The sequence below is a fragment of the Prionailurus viverrinus genome, chromosome D1 (assembly GCF_022837055.1).
Source record: "Prionailurus viverrinus isolate Anna chromosome D1, UM_Priviv_1.0, whole genome shotgun sequence".
Taxonomy (NCBI): Eukaryota; Metazoa; Chordata; class Mammalia; order Carnivora; family Felidae; genus Prionailurus; species Prionailurus viverrinus.
In genome coordinates, this window is record NC_062570.1 from 4,216,392 (window position 1) to 4,230,917 (window position 14,526).

A 14,526-nucleotide genomic window follows, 5' to 3' on the forward strand; every position below is an offset into this window, starting at 1 on the left:
TTTTTTTCTGAACTTCTGAAAATAGGGAATTCTGCCACATTGAAATGGAAACCCTTTTATTTTATTTTTATTTATTTTTTTAAGCAGTAGCACTTGAGGGCGCTGCCTGCCAGGCAAAATCATTAAAGCAGGCAGTCATTTATTCCAGCCCCTTTGATTACCTTCCTTTTCCCTTCAGCAGCCCCTCTCCTCGCTGACAAAGCATTGTCATCATGGTAACGCACCCAGGCTCTCTCCATCCCACAACTTACTAGTGACCTTGACTTACCAGAATGACTCCTGCTGGACTGAAGTATGGAGAGCGGGCCGGGCTCAGTTCTACCTTTGGAAATGCAGTTCCTGGCACAGTGCCCGGCTCATAGCAGGACAGAATAAACGTAATGGAGTGAGCTTCCACCGAACAGTACCCTTTGTTTAAGTCTTCCTGAAACTCTACCAGGTCGTTCGGAGTAGTGTGTAAATAGGCACAGTGGCCCGATGGGTCACTTCTGTCACAGTACCGTCTGCTTTAGAAATGACTGGTATCTGGGGCGCCTGGGTGGCTCAGTCAGCTAAGCATCCGACTTCGGCTCAGGTCATGATCTCAAGGTTCGTGAGTTCGAGCCCCACATCAGGTTCTGTGCTGACAGCTCAGAGCCTGGGGCTTTCTTCCAATTCTGTGTCTCCCTCTCTCCCTGCCCCTCCCCTGCTCATACTCTGTCTCTCTCAAAAATAAACATTAAAAAAAAAAAAAGAAAAGAAATGACTGGTATCTGTAGGTTTATGTAGGAGGTGGCCTTGGGAAGTCAAGATGGATTTCTTCTGTACAAGCCATGTGCCGAATGGTAGTTAAGTTTCCGGGTTGACCAGAAAGAATGCCTCTAATGCCAGTTGTGCCTGAATTGTGGAAATAATAGTACCACTCGAGTGCTTTCTAGTCCCTTTCATAAATTTGTTTTACTTGTTCAAAATTAATTGCCCTTTCAGGATTTCAGGAGTTCATCCCCACCAGCCATAATGATAGTTCTGGCAACAGAAAATATTCTTAGGTACCAGTAATGTGCTGGCTAACTCTATTTCCGTAGTAGGCAGGAGAACATGTGAACGTGTTACCCTACTACATGGCAGAATGGACTCTCCACGTGCCATTAAGGATCTTGGATCTTGAGATGGGGCGATTGTTTTAGATTCCCTGGGTGGGCCCAATTTAATTACAATGGTCTTTATAAGTAAAGGAGGGAGGAGGAGAGTATGAGAGTGACTCAGTGTGAGCAGATGACCGCCCATTGCTAACTTGGAAGGGGAGAAGGGAGCCATGAGCCCGGGAACCCTCTAGAAGCTGGAAAATCAAGGAAATGAATTTTGACCCAGAGACTCTGGTTTTGGAATTCTGAACTTCAGAGCCGTGGGAGAATAGATCTGTGTTGTAAGCCACTGTGTTTATGTTGTTACAGCAGACACAGGAAACTAATTCAATGTCCACATCTATGCGAAGGAAGTGAGCTCTCCAGGAATGGTGGTTCTGAGGTGCTGTTGACTTGGACCCACTTAACTTCCATTTAAACCCTTTACTGACCCCTTAAAGCTGTCCCCATCCTGCCTGGTGAGCAAGAGAATTTCACAGTCGTATTGAAAGTGTACAAAATAACAGTAAAAATAGGAAGTAGCAGTCATTAAAAGATAAAAAACAACAATAAAAGGAAAAATTTTACAAATATGAAGTTAACAGCCGTCAAAAGCTATAGCCAGGTCAAACCAACACGTACAATTCAATAGTAACAATTTGGGGCACTGGAGTGGCTCAGTCGGTTGAGTGTCCAACCTTGGTTTTGGCTCAGGTCATGATCTCCCAGTTTCATGAGTTCGAGCCCTGCATGTGGCTCTGTACTGACAGCACAGAGCCTGCTTGGGATTCTCTCTCCCTCTCTCTTTCTGCTCCTCCCCTGCTTATACTGTCTCTGTCTCTCTCAAAATAAATAAATTAATGTAAAATAACAATTTTTCCTCCAGTTTTGGGCATTCCAATGATGTGCATAGCCTATGCACACTGAGGAAAATTGCAGTGTTACCAAGCATTGTGTGACATCAAGATGCTCAGCGAACCCCTGATGTGCTAATTTTGGTTTATGATCAAGTTTTATTAATCCTTCATAACTCACTAGGTAGGTTACTCAGAATTAGCCCTTGTCCATATGAAAAATTAAAGCCTTTGAACCCTTAAGAACCGGATCACAGTCCTTGGCTTTGGAATGCTTCTGGGACAAACAGGAGGAGACCCAAGTTTGAGAGATGGTGGAGAGTTACCCTTCCTGGAAGTTTCCGTGAATGGATTGGAGAGGAAATGCCCGTCCCATGTGGATGAGGAGCTCTGAAGAGGGGCTGAGGGGACGCAAAAGAAAAGTATTTCAAAGTTTGATTCCTGAGAGGTGATCCCATTCATCACATAGGTCATTACAAATTAATCGTTTTTCTTGGAACGCTTTGAACTTTATTTTTCGTTCATCTCTACATGTTTCAAAGTGTATTTCTGGAAGTTAAGGAGTATGCGGTTACCACCGTTTACAGGAGCAACAGTTGTTACAATCTAATGTAGGTATTAGAGTTACCCCGCCAGATAGAAATAATGTGGCTGCGATGCTGTGTTTTCGAAGAGCTCTCTGGAAAACTAATGTCCGATGTTCCAAGTAGTACGACTGGAACCAGTGACTCACAGGAGTGGAAGGTCTGCACAGGAGAGCGAGTTCAAACACTGGGATGTCTGTATCGCCTCTGCCCAGCATCACTAAGAATTTCCTATCTTTCCAGTTGTGAGATGCAGTGTTGTAGATTCGAAATGAGATCTGCCCATGGCACAGTAAGAAAACTGTCGTTTTTCATATTCTGTGCATGAAGCATATTATTTATTTTAATTACCATATTTATTCAACAAAAATTTATTGGGGGTCTACCATGTGAATAAAACCAACAAAAAAACTGATCTCATGGACTTAATGACCGGGATCACTGACTTATGAGTGTATAAGTCCTAAATTTGTTTTGAATTTATTGAAAAATTTTTTTTTCAATGTTTTATTTATTTTTGGGACAGAGAGAGACAGAGCATGAACAGGGGAGGGGCAGAGAGAGAGGGAGACACAGAATCTGAAACAGGCTCCAGGCTCTGAGCCATCAGCCCACAGCCTGACGCGGGGCTTGAACTCACGGACTGCAAAATCGTGACCTGGCTGAAGTCGGACGCTTAACCGACTGCGCCACCCAGGCGCCCCTGAATTTATTTAAAACTTGTTCAGTCAAGGTCCTGCCAGCATTGTACCCCCTTTAGACGGCTGCTGGTCAGTGAGGTGTTCACTTCTGCTCTGTTTTGTTTTTACAGGTTCCGTAACTTGTGCGTAAGCGCTGCCACTCTTTCACAGTAAACAGATCGTTAGATAAAAACACTTTTAGCCACTTTTTACTTTTTACACTTATTTTGCCAATTAACCCACAATTATTTGCCATTTCCTTTTTTCTTTCCCTGAAAATAGTGACATCAAATAAAAATGAGCAAAAGTCTGGTAAGGTACCTTAGAAAACAAAGTAACAACGAAAAACCAAAGACACAGCCTCAGCACTTTGAGAATAATGAAAAGAAGAAGAAATTCTACCCAGATGTGGGAACCTAGCGATGGCTTTGTAGTTGATTGCCAAAATGCCAGCAGAGCGCTGCGGGGACAGTTAGGAAGAAGAGTATCACCCGGCGTTCTCTGTGTCGGCCGTTTGATTACAGTTGTTTCCATTCATGCATGTGCACTCTGGACATTATTTTAAATTATGCCGTAAAGCTGAACGGGAGTTTTGCTTTATGCAGAGAACAAAATGGTTTTGCAGCATCACTGACTAAACTAATAACTGTTATTTCAAGGCAGTCTTCACAAGCATGAGGGACAACTTTCTCAGGGAGGCACAGACGTCTAAGGTCATTTGACTTGACATAAACTCACCAACAGAGAGCTGCTTACGGCTCACAAAAGAAAGGTCCCATGGAACGCTCTGGCACGGATGGCATGTTTCTCCCTTAACCCCAAATCTCGTCGGTCTTTTCTGGTTTGTTTCTTCAGTGTTGTCTCCAAACGGTTCCATTCCATCTCTGCCGTGTCCTAGTTCTCGACTTCTCTTGCCTGTGGAAAGGACTGGCCCCCTGAGTCACCCCCCTGCCCGGGCCCATCCTCTTCACTGCTTCCAAGAGTCCCATCTGGAGGATGAACCCCATCTTGTTGCTCCCTTCCTCAAGAACCTCTGCCTCTCCTTCTGCTGCCTTTTGTTCTTTTCCATTCCAGCAACTCATTTACAGCTTCTGAGTCTTAACGAGGGGACGTTCATTTTCTTTTCTCACCCAGCCAAGTTCTCTACCCTCATTTATACCTTTTCTGTGGGCTATTATACACGTGGAGACTTTTGTCTCTTTGTATTGTTGGCTTAGCAGAGAAAGGGGTGGTGAGGGGTCTGGATGTTTTTAGGCCATGTCACATTCTAATGAATGAGTGGGGTCCCATGTCTTTGTTAGGAAAGTGGGTTGGGGTATTGTGGACTAGCACGGAAAGTTGGTGAGGCAAGCAGACAGGACCATAGAGGCTGCCTGACAAGGAAAACAAGGGGTTTGCTCGGGGGTAGGAAGCTGGGCCTGACGAGACTAGCGGGTGTCGGGATGGAGCAGCATGACGATTTCTAGCGGTGCCCGTGTTGAAAGCGTCTCTGGGTGTGTAACCTCTTTGCAGATTGCCTGAGATGCACATCACGGTCTGCTTTAATAGTTTCTCAACAATACATTTTTTTTTCCTCTTAAAAAAAAGTGAATTGGGCCAATTTTCTAGGCCTAATTAAATCAGCATGCTTAGGAAAAACAGCACAAGATACCCTACAATACATGGCTGTCTGAGACATTTCATCAGATGGGTAGAATACAGACTTTAATATGCAAGTTTAAAATCACGCGCTTAGTGATTCTTTCTTGTTACTGTTCCTATTGGAACAGTTGGGTGTGGTGGAGACATTCCGGGATCCAGATTAAAAGAGGTGTGAGATTGTGGAAGATTAGATTTTCCAAAGACGCCACAGAGGCACCTCCCAACCCCCCCCCCCCCCCACTCTTCTCCTGTGTGACCTTGCCACTGCCCAGTCAAGAGAAGGAGTCGCTTTCTCCTCCCTGAATCTGGGCAGGTCTTGTGACCGCCTTGACAAAAAACAAACAGAAAGCCAACAACAACAACAACCATTGCCACCACCACAAGAAAACCAGCAGAATGCTGCTCTCCCAGTTTCAGACAGGGCCCTGCCTGGCGGGGCAGCAAGGCAGCCGCCATGCAAGAAACATGCCCACCCCGACACTGCCTGCTGTGCAAGAAGCCCCGTGTGCTAGAGAGCTGGAGGGTAGGCTGCGAGGTGGCGACGGAAGGATGAAAAGAAGTGCTGGGACGGCAAACGTGTGGGCCAGGGAACCATGCTGGCGGTCGAACCCTCTCACTGTGCCCAGCTGACGCTCTCTGGGTCAGAAGCACCCAGCTGAGCCGGCCCTGCGGCATTCCTGGTCCATAGCATGGTTGGGGGGCAGATACAGCGGTGGCAGCACACCAGTGGGGCTGCCCTGTCGCCCAGCAGTAGGGAAGGAATCCGGGCTCCTGTTCCACTGTTGCCGTTCAGTAATCTGGATGCCGCTCCTTGCCCACCCCCTCACGTACTTGCCGTGACTTTCAGAGAGGACGGGGAGGTGAGAGTGTTGCACAGACACAATGTGGCTGCGCTGTGAAACACTCCTCTGTGTCCGTAACACTGGTCTTTGTGTGCCCATGTGTGTGCACTTCCGTGACCTCACGCTGGCTCTTCCCAGTCATGAGCACAGAGCTCGGAGATCAGCTCATGTATTCCTTCCACAGTCTTTCCTGGTAGCTTTCAATTTAGGTGGAATATCTTTTATGAAACATAGAAATTACCCTATTATGTTATTTTAATAACAATCTTACAAGCAATTAGTAGCATTTTTCCTTCCAAATATATTTTATATCTCGGCCTCATATGATTAGAAAGCATCCCTACATTTTCTAAATCAGCAAAATTATTTTCCAATCATGTGAACAAATCACAAACCCCTAAAGGGATCCTATGGCTCATTGTTTCTTGACCAAGGTAATTTGAAACAGGAAATAAAAATCAATTGTGCTTCTCTAAATAATAGAAAAGCAAAGGAGAAGTCAAAACAGCAGTAAAGTTGTATTGGCTGTTTTTATCTCTCTGGAGCAAGCATATTTTTAATTTACTGTCAGCTAGGAGGCTCTTCATCTGCAGAATTGATCGATAATGTATTTCAATCCGTCTCAAGCTTTGAGACATTCCAGTTAATGAAGGAAGGGCTCCCTTTTCAATAATAATTCTCATAGATGATAACCTTGTAATGTTGAACCACGGGTAAATATGTGCCATTAATACGATAGAACACATTGACCAAACGTGGTTTCCTGGAATTGGGTGTTCTGGTCAGTTTGATAATCTGGTTAGTAACAATCTGCAGAGAGAGGCAGTGTGGTTCCAAGGAGATGGTTGTAGGCTCTGCCGTGGGGTCATCTTCCTGGTTGTACGTCTTGAGGCAACATGTGCGACCATCTCTGCCTCAGACTGCTCGTCTCTTCACTCCTAGACGGCGAATATGGTAACTGTGTGGTTATGAAGGTCACCGAGAGGTGGACGTAAGGTACCTGTCGTGAGGCTCCGTGTTTCACGGCTCTCATTGGGATTTGTTTCTTCGACATCTCTATTGGAACCCCCGGCTGGCCATTTTGCTGCTTTCGCCACTAACTTCACCCTTGTCCTTCAGTAACCGCTGTCACCAGTCTTATTGCCACTGCTTGTTACTGCTTCTGATGGGTCAGAGCCCAAGCCTTTCTTGACTGGAGGCTCCTGAAAAGGGCAACCTGCATTTTTTTTAAAGTTTAGTTATTTATTTTGAGAGAGCGCGAGTGAGCGCATGAGTGTGGATGCAAACGGGGGAGGGGCAGACGGACAGGGAGACAGAGCGGATCCCAAGCAGAGTCTTCGCTGTCAGCACAGAGCTCAACTTGGGGCTTGAACTCACAAACCGTGAGACCATAACCTGAGCCAAAGTCGAGTCCGACACTCTTATGACTGAGCCATCCAGGTGAAGGGCAGCCTCTGTTGTAACGTTTCTCATGGTCCCCTTTGTCTAGATCAGCTTTCCTTGAGTTCGGCTGATGGACACTGTCCTGCCCCAGTCCACTTCACGCCTGCCCACAGTCTGGCAGCTGCCAGAAGAGCTCCCAGAGGCCAGGACGGCCATTGCTGGGCCCCGGCCCCGGACAGCAAGCACACCACACGCTCCACTTTGTGCACACTCTTAATTCTGGTGTCTCTTTTTGGATGGCTCCAGAGTCTGTAGCTCTTGTGAACAGGACCCCTAGTGACTTGCCCTTCCTTATGATGGACTTCCCTTCCAGTGGGCACAACCTCTCTCCCGCAGCCCAGGGACGGCGCATCTCAAGACTCCAGGTGACTTGCAGATGACCTTCCATGTGGCACTTTCTTGTCCAGCGCCTGCTAGTCTCTGCGAAGTCACCTTCTGTCTCAAGTCAGAGGTCACACCTGGGGCTCGGCTTGCCTGGAGAGTGTCACGTGGCTGTGCCTGCTCAGCCTAGGTATCAGATGTTTCTTTGATTTGCCTTTCTAACATGGTGAAAAAGGAACAAGGACAAAAAAAGGGAAAGAAAGAAGACAGCGCTCTGAATTTTTTCCATTTGAGAAAAAACATTTCAGCAAGTAGGCCACGCATATTTGCATCTTTAAAAAATTAAATCAATACAGTAATCAAACAAAAATCCATTAAGCTATGAAATAGCAGAGCTACAGATCTATGCTGTTTTTGATGAATGCATTTAGTCAGGGATAAAATGTTCAGAGGAAAGGCTAAATGAGTCCTTGGCTTTAAATAGATTTCACCTTGCAAATACCATTTGTATATGCAGCCTCAACTGCTGAAAGACATGATGGTCAAATATGCAGTTTGCTTTGCCAAAAGATACGAGAACAAACACTAAATACCCTTTTTGAGAAATGCTGAAGTGTTACCATTAAATGTTGACTGCATATCCCGGAGACGGACCGTGCCCTATTTGGAACTTGGGGCCACTCTGTTTTTAATTAGAGCAGTTCTTGCCCTCGGTAGGTTTAGAATGAAATAAACATTAGGTGTAATACAAATATATTAACTTCTTTAACAGTAAGTATATACCTTATTAGCTCACTGAGCTACTATTGAAAAATTGTGTTACTTCATTCTCATTCCCATCTCCTTATCTTTGAATCTGCCCTCTAAGTTAACAAGCCATCGAAGTATATTTGAGAATAAATATATGACTTACATTTCAAAATTAGAGTTTCAGTAATAAAAGCTAAGGCTCACATGGTACCGTGATGGCCTGGCACTGTTGCAAGGATTCTGCACGTGCTGACACAGCTCTCACGCTGGTCTTATGATGAGGTCACGGCTATTACCCCATTTCTCAGAGGCGGACAGTCGCTAAGATGCTGAATAGCTTCGTGCCAGTCTCGCTCGACACACCAAATTCCTTCTGGAGGGAATGAGAGGGCAAGGAGGAAAGACTCATTCAGTAACTTCACAAGGCAAAACTGATTTTTAAACCTCTCCAATGTTCACAAACATAGGACAAGTGAAAGTATAATACAAAACTCTGGTTTAAAATGATTATGAGTTTTGAAAATAAAATTTTTGTTATAGGCATTTTCCTGATGAAGTAACTCCTTTGGCCCATTATGGGTTAATGCATTAACAGGAATTTTAAGTAGCAGATTTCTTTAGAAATGGGATATAGGCAAGAAAAATAAGGAAGGCCAGCAGAGAGGAAAAGGAAAAGGGTAATTAACCTTTCTTGACAATTTGACCTGGAACTGGTTGTAGAAAAGATAGGATTTATCTTTGTTGTCATTTTTTATTTCATCACCTGGGGTAGTTAGTGTTGGTTATCAAACTGCTCTATGATGTATTTAAATTTATTTTGGCATTGGTTCTGGTACTGGCACAGATAAAATATGCACAGTTCAAATACCTCATTTAGTTATTCAACAGTTTTTGTTTTTGTTTTTGTTTTTTTTTTGAGTAAGCTCTACACCCAATATGGGGCTTGAACTCATGACCCTGAGCTTAAGAGTTGTGTGCTCCATTGACCTAGTCAGCCAGGTGCCCCTCGACAAAAATATTTATTAGGTACGTATTATGTAGCCAGTAGTAGGTACTTGAAATAAAGCAGTGAAAGAAAATAGACAAAGATCCCTGCCTTAGTGGGACTTCAGTAGAAGTCCTGAAATAGAACTATATGTGTATTAGAAGATGAGCCGTGCCATGGGATACAGGAAGAGCAGAGTCTCAGGGGTAGGAGGCCCTGGAGGAAGGGGAATGATTGCAGGTTTAAGTAGAGTATTAGGTGAGGCATCACTCAGAAGGTGACATTTGCACTGAGCTTTGAAGGGGGACGGGGTGAGCTGGGGAAGAGCCTTCCAGCAAGGGAAACTGCTGTGTAAATGTCCCGAGGAAGAACCACCTGTGCTGGATAAGTGGAGGGGAGACTAGTAAGAGAGGTCAGAGAGATAAGAGGGAATGGGTCCACTGCGTGGACTTTGGTTTTCTTAGAGAAATTTGGAGTCATTGGAAGGTTTTTGGGTAGAAGAATGAAGGTTTTGGGTAGATCTTAATAGTATCATGCTGGCCGTTGTGTTAAGAACAGACTTTAGGGGTGTAGGAGTGGAAGCAGAGAGACTAGTCAAGACACTGTTCTAATAATCCACATCACAGATGATGGTGGCCCAGGTGGAGGCAAAGGAGGTGGTGATTCTGATTATCTTCTGAAGGGAGAGCCTACAGGAATTCTTGATGGATGGGACATAAGATGTGAGCAAGAGGAGTTGAGGATGTCTGCAAAACCTTTGGCCTGAGAAAATGGAAGGATAAAGATGCTATCACCAAGTGTCTGGGATATAGGAAGGTATAGTAGGAGCTTAGCTTTGGAAATTTAATACACAAGAAGAAAATATGCAGGAAGTTTAGTATATGAACTTTGGAGGAGGCATGGATTGGATCTATTTGTTTGGAAGCCATCAGCAAATGGATGGTATTGACATTGGCTGAGATCACCCAGGGAGTTAGCTTGGAGGGAGAAGGTAAGAAGTCTTAGGAGCTCGTCCCTGGGGCACTGTCACATCAAAAGATCAGAGAAAAGAGGAGCAAGCATAGCAGACTGAGCTGGGGTGAGGCAGAGGGAAAGCCAGAAGAGGGTGACGTTCTGGAAGCCCCATGAGGAAACTATATTAGGGAGAAGTGAGTGGAGAACTGGGTAAAAAGGTGCCTATAGGTCAAATGAGATGAGTATCCAGAGGCTGCTGGTGGTCTTGACAAAAGCTGTTTTGGGGGAATAATTGGCAAAAGCCTGAGAGAAGAAAGATAAGAAAATGGATGCATACAGAGAAACGGGGCAGTCGCTGAAAGGTACATGGCGCCACCTTGTTTGTGTGCTGACAGGAATGATCCACAGACATGGGGACATGGAAGGAGGAAGGATCGCCTGGGTGAGAGGGGGGTGTGATCTCACAGGAGGGGAGGGGACCAAGAACACTGCATCTCCAGTAGGCCCCCTCATCTGCAGTTTCCATGACCATTGGTCACTCGCCGCCCAGAAGCAGAAGATCCTCCTCCTGATGAGAAGGCTTCCTCCTGTCAGAAGACTTCATTAGGAGCCCAACGCTTCCTCGGTGCCTGGTCATTTGCCTCCTCAGGCAGGCATTTTATCACCTCACATCACTACAGGAAGAAGGGGGAGTACAGTATAAGGTGTTTTGAGAGAGATAGAGACCACATTCCCATAACTTTTATTACTATCTATTGTTATAACTGTTCTCTTTTATTATTACTCTTATTAATCTCTTACTCTGCCTGGTTTATAAAGTTACCTTCAGCATAGTTGTGTATGTTGAGGAGAAAACAATGTCCATCGGTTCAGCACTGTCTGTAGTTCAGGCCTCCCCTGGGGGTCTTGGAATGTATCCCGCGGCGTGGATAAGGGGAACTCCTATCCTGTTAGAAAGAGGAAGGAAGACTCTAGAGGTAACGCTGCTGCTAGGTGGGTAGACGTGGTCAGTGGTGGGAATTTAGAGATGTTGTTGTCAGATCACTTTTGATTGGTGTTGATGTCGCAAAGTGTGGCAGAGCAAGACAGGGACAAAGGATTGGGGCATGCATGGGAGTGATCATCAGGTCTGACAGTGGGATTTAAGCAGTCGCTACCTTGCGAGGGTGAGGGAAGGAGGATACAGGGCAGAGATTTGAGGGAATGTGGCCGCCAAGAGAGAGGAGAGAGGAGGATGTGGCAGGAGACCACATCCTCACGGGCAAGGACTTCCTTCCTGACGAGAACTCACAGTTGAATTTGTTGGGGTGGCAGGCTGTTGAAAATGGCACCCAGAAAATGCTCTCTCTGCTTCTGCACCCATTCTAGCTTTTCTTTGCTATTTGCTTTAGAGTTCATGTCCCACCCCTCAAATCTGTGGTTTTGTGAACTGCCTTGACCAAGCAGAACTCAGAGTGACGTGAGGGACGTCTGTGGCCAGGTCACTCTACTTTCACTCAGGGAGGAGCAGGAGCCTGGGGGGAGTGCAGGCTGTCTTGCTGGGGAGAAGGGCCTGCGCGCAGTTCCTTCCAGCAGAAATGCTGTCAGCTGTGGTAGCCACATGGGACTGCTGAGCGCTGGATGTGGAATTGTGACTAAGAAGCTGTGTAATTAAAATTGCTAGAAGTTTGGATCGGTATTGTTTTCAGTGTAAATAGTTACACAAGGGAAGCGCTTACCGCAGTGGACAGCGTGGCACCAGAGGACAGAGGCCACGTGAGAGGACGGACGTGTTCTCTGCTGCAGGCCCCAGGCACCAGCCGTGTGGGCGCTGAAGCCCCCGGGGGGCATCTCTGCCCAACACCCTGGGGAGCACAGATGACCCTGATGAATGCGGCCTGCACCCCCATCCCACAGAGTCAGGGGCCATGAGGTGGTGTTGAGCCCACGTCCCCGGCCCACAGAGTCGGGGGCGGTGAGGCGGTGTTGAGCCCACGTCCCCGGCCCACAGAGTCGGGGGCGGTGAGGCGGTGTTGAGCCCACGTCCCCGGCCCACAGAGTCGGGGGCGGTGAGGCGGTGTTGAGCCCACGTCCCCGGCCCACAGAGTCGGGGGCGGTGAGGCGGTGTTGAGCCCACGTCCCCGGCCCACAGAGTCGGGGGCGGTGAGGCGGTGTTGAGCCCACGTCCCCGGCCCACAGAGTCGGGGGCGGTGAGGTGGTGTTGAGCCCACGTCCCTGGCCCACAGAGTCGGGGGTGGTGAGGTGGTGTTGAGCCGTGAAATTGGAGGTAGCCTGTTATGTGGCCACAGGTGATTGCTGCAAACACAGTGGCACCGCTGAGGGGGCATGTTCGAGGTGACCCCTTCATGCCACGTATGTTTCCGTCAAATCCTGAAGTTTTGTTGTGCAGCAGCGCTCTGGGCCCCTAGGCCCCAGCTGAAGGAAGGAAGGTGCGCCAAGGAGAAGGGGCAAGAAGAAGCCATTTTCATTAAGTAAGCATCACGCTCTTCCTGCTCCGCAAGGTCCCTGTGGAACCGTCGGGAAACGAGGTAGAACAAGGATTGTGCCCCCCCCCCCCGCTCCCGCTTGGATATGAGGGTCTCTTCTCTGGACCCAACAGAACATGTGAGTCCAGCTTCCTCCTGCTCCCCACAGGATAGTCTCCTTTCCTTCAAAGACGTAGGTGTCATAACCCCTGGCTGTATGTTCCCCTGTACCCCCTTAGGGCCAGAGGGATGGCCAAGAAGGCAGGATGAGGAAGGATGGTTTGCACGGCCACTGGTCAGACTCCCCCCCGGGAGAATCCCTGGTGCTGAGCCCTCCGCCCTCCCTGCCCAATGAGGTGCTGGCTCTACAGGTGTAGACCCCGGTGTCCTCATCAGGTGGAGTTGATACCCCTCACCTCTGCTTTCCTTTACTGCCTCGATGCTGCCTTAATTACAGCTGCGCGATCAAGGAGGGGTCGAGGAGGGCTCGTCAAATTGTTAATGAGAGGCATCATCGTACCTGAGTGGAATTTTTCCTCACGGGCCGTGCTTGTGCTGTATTTGCAGATGCCCATCGCTGACCTCTGCACGGTTTCTGTTATTTTGGTGAAGATGCATACTTGGGGGACAGATGAGAAATGGTGAAAACATATTAAAGTTGTACTGAGCATGATCTGTGACACATTAGAGAGGGCTGGATGCATATGCCAGGGTAGGAGAGTATTGAGTAAATTTTGAATTTTGTTTGTCCAAAGATTTACACATTTTTCTATGTTGCATTTTGTGCAAATGAAATATTAGATTTGAGATCCCTTGTGGACTGCTGGGACCCCTCACCCATTTGATGCCCCTCCTAGGGCTCTGTGATCTGGGCTGTCTGGCCCTCTGCTCATGCGTGTGCAGGGGAGTGGGCTTTATCCTCCGTCTGGCCTCAGCTGCAGGAGCCAGGGCTGAACTTGACTGCGCAGGGTCCTGGAGCAAAAGGGAATTCTCATGTGCACAGGGCAATATGGAAGCCAAGGAACTCACTAAGGCTCACGACAGAGGGAGGGAGAGAGAAGGGAGAAGAGGAGAGAGAAAAACGAAAATGGGGCCAAAAATCAAATCTGGAAAAATTGGTAGAAGTAGGAGGACACTCAGTGAGTTCAAGGAGAACAGGGAACACACGTGACTTTCTGGCTCTTTATCACCCGCCCCCCCAAGCCCAATAGGGTGATGACTGGTGATGCACAGAGGCGGCACAGGAAGTGCCTGTTGGGTGCATCAGTCAGTCAATGAGAAACTCATGGCTGAACCAAGAGGGAATGTTTAGGGCCAAGTCAAAGGTAAACTGTGTCGTCCCATCCATTCCTTGTGCCGATGTAAGTGGTACTTTTCAGATTTAAGGTTTTATCTCTAATTGTAGAATGTCAGAGTGCAGTACCACAGTGAACAGTTAGGGGAATGTGTTCAGCTGAAATCAAGCAGGAGAAAAGAGAAGAAGGAGACCAGACGTTTATTGAACATTTCCCATTCGCAAGCACTGTGTCACTCATGTCACAGGCATTGTTTTAGGTAATTATCGCAACAACATTTTGTGGGAGGTACTGGTATCCTAGTTTTACTGACGAAGAACCGGGCACAGAATGTTTAAGTAACTTTGTCAAGCTTAAGCAGCTTTTACTTATTTATTTATTTTTAGAGACAGCATAAGTGAGGGAGGGGGGCAGCGGGGGAGAGAAGGGGAGAGGGAGAGGGAGAGGGAGAGAGAATGAATCTTAAGCAGGCTCCACCCTCAGCGTGGAGCCTGACACAGGCCTGGATGCAGGGCTCAGTCTCACGACCTGGAGATCATGACCAAAAGATCATGACCTGAGTCGAAGTCAAGAGTCAGACCCTTAACCAACTGAGCCACTCGGGCGTCC

General features: G+C 47.2%; 1 long non-coding RNA gene across 2 annotated transcripts in view; it reads left to right on the forward strand.

Annotated features, from left to right (window-relative positions):
• Window positions 1-14,526, forward strand: part of LOC125147193 (uncharacterized) — a 46,885-nt gene that overhangs the window by 9,913 nt on the left and 22,446 nt on the right. The gene's annotated exons all lie outside the window — the stretch shown is intronic.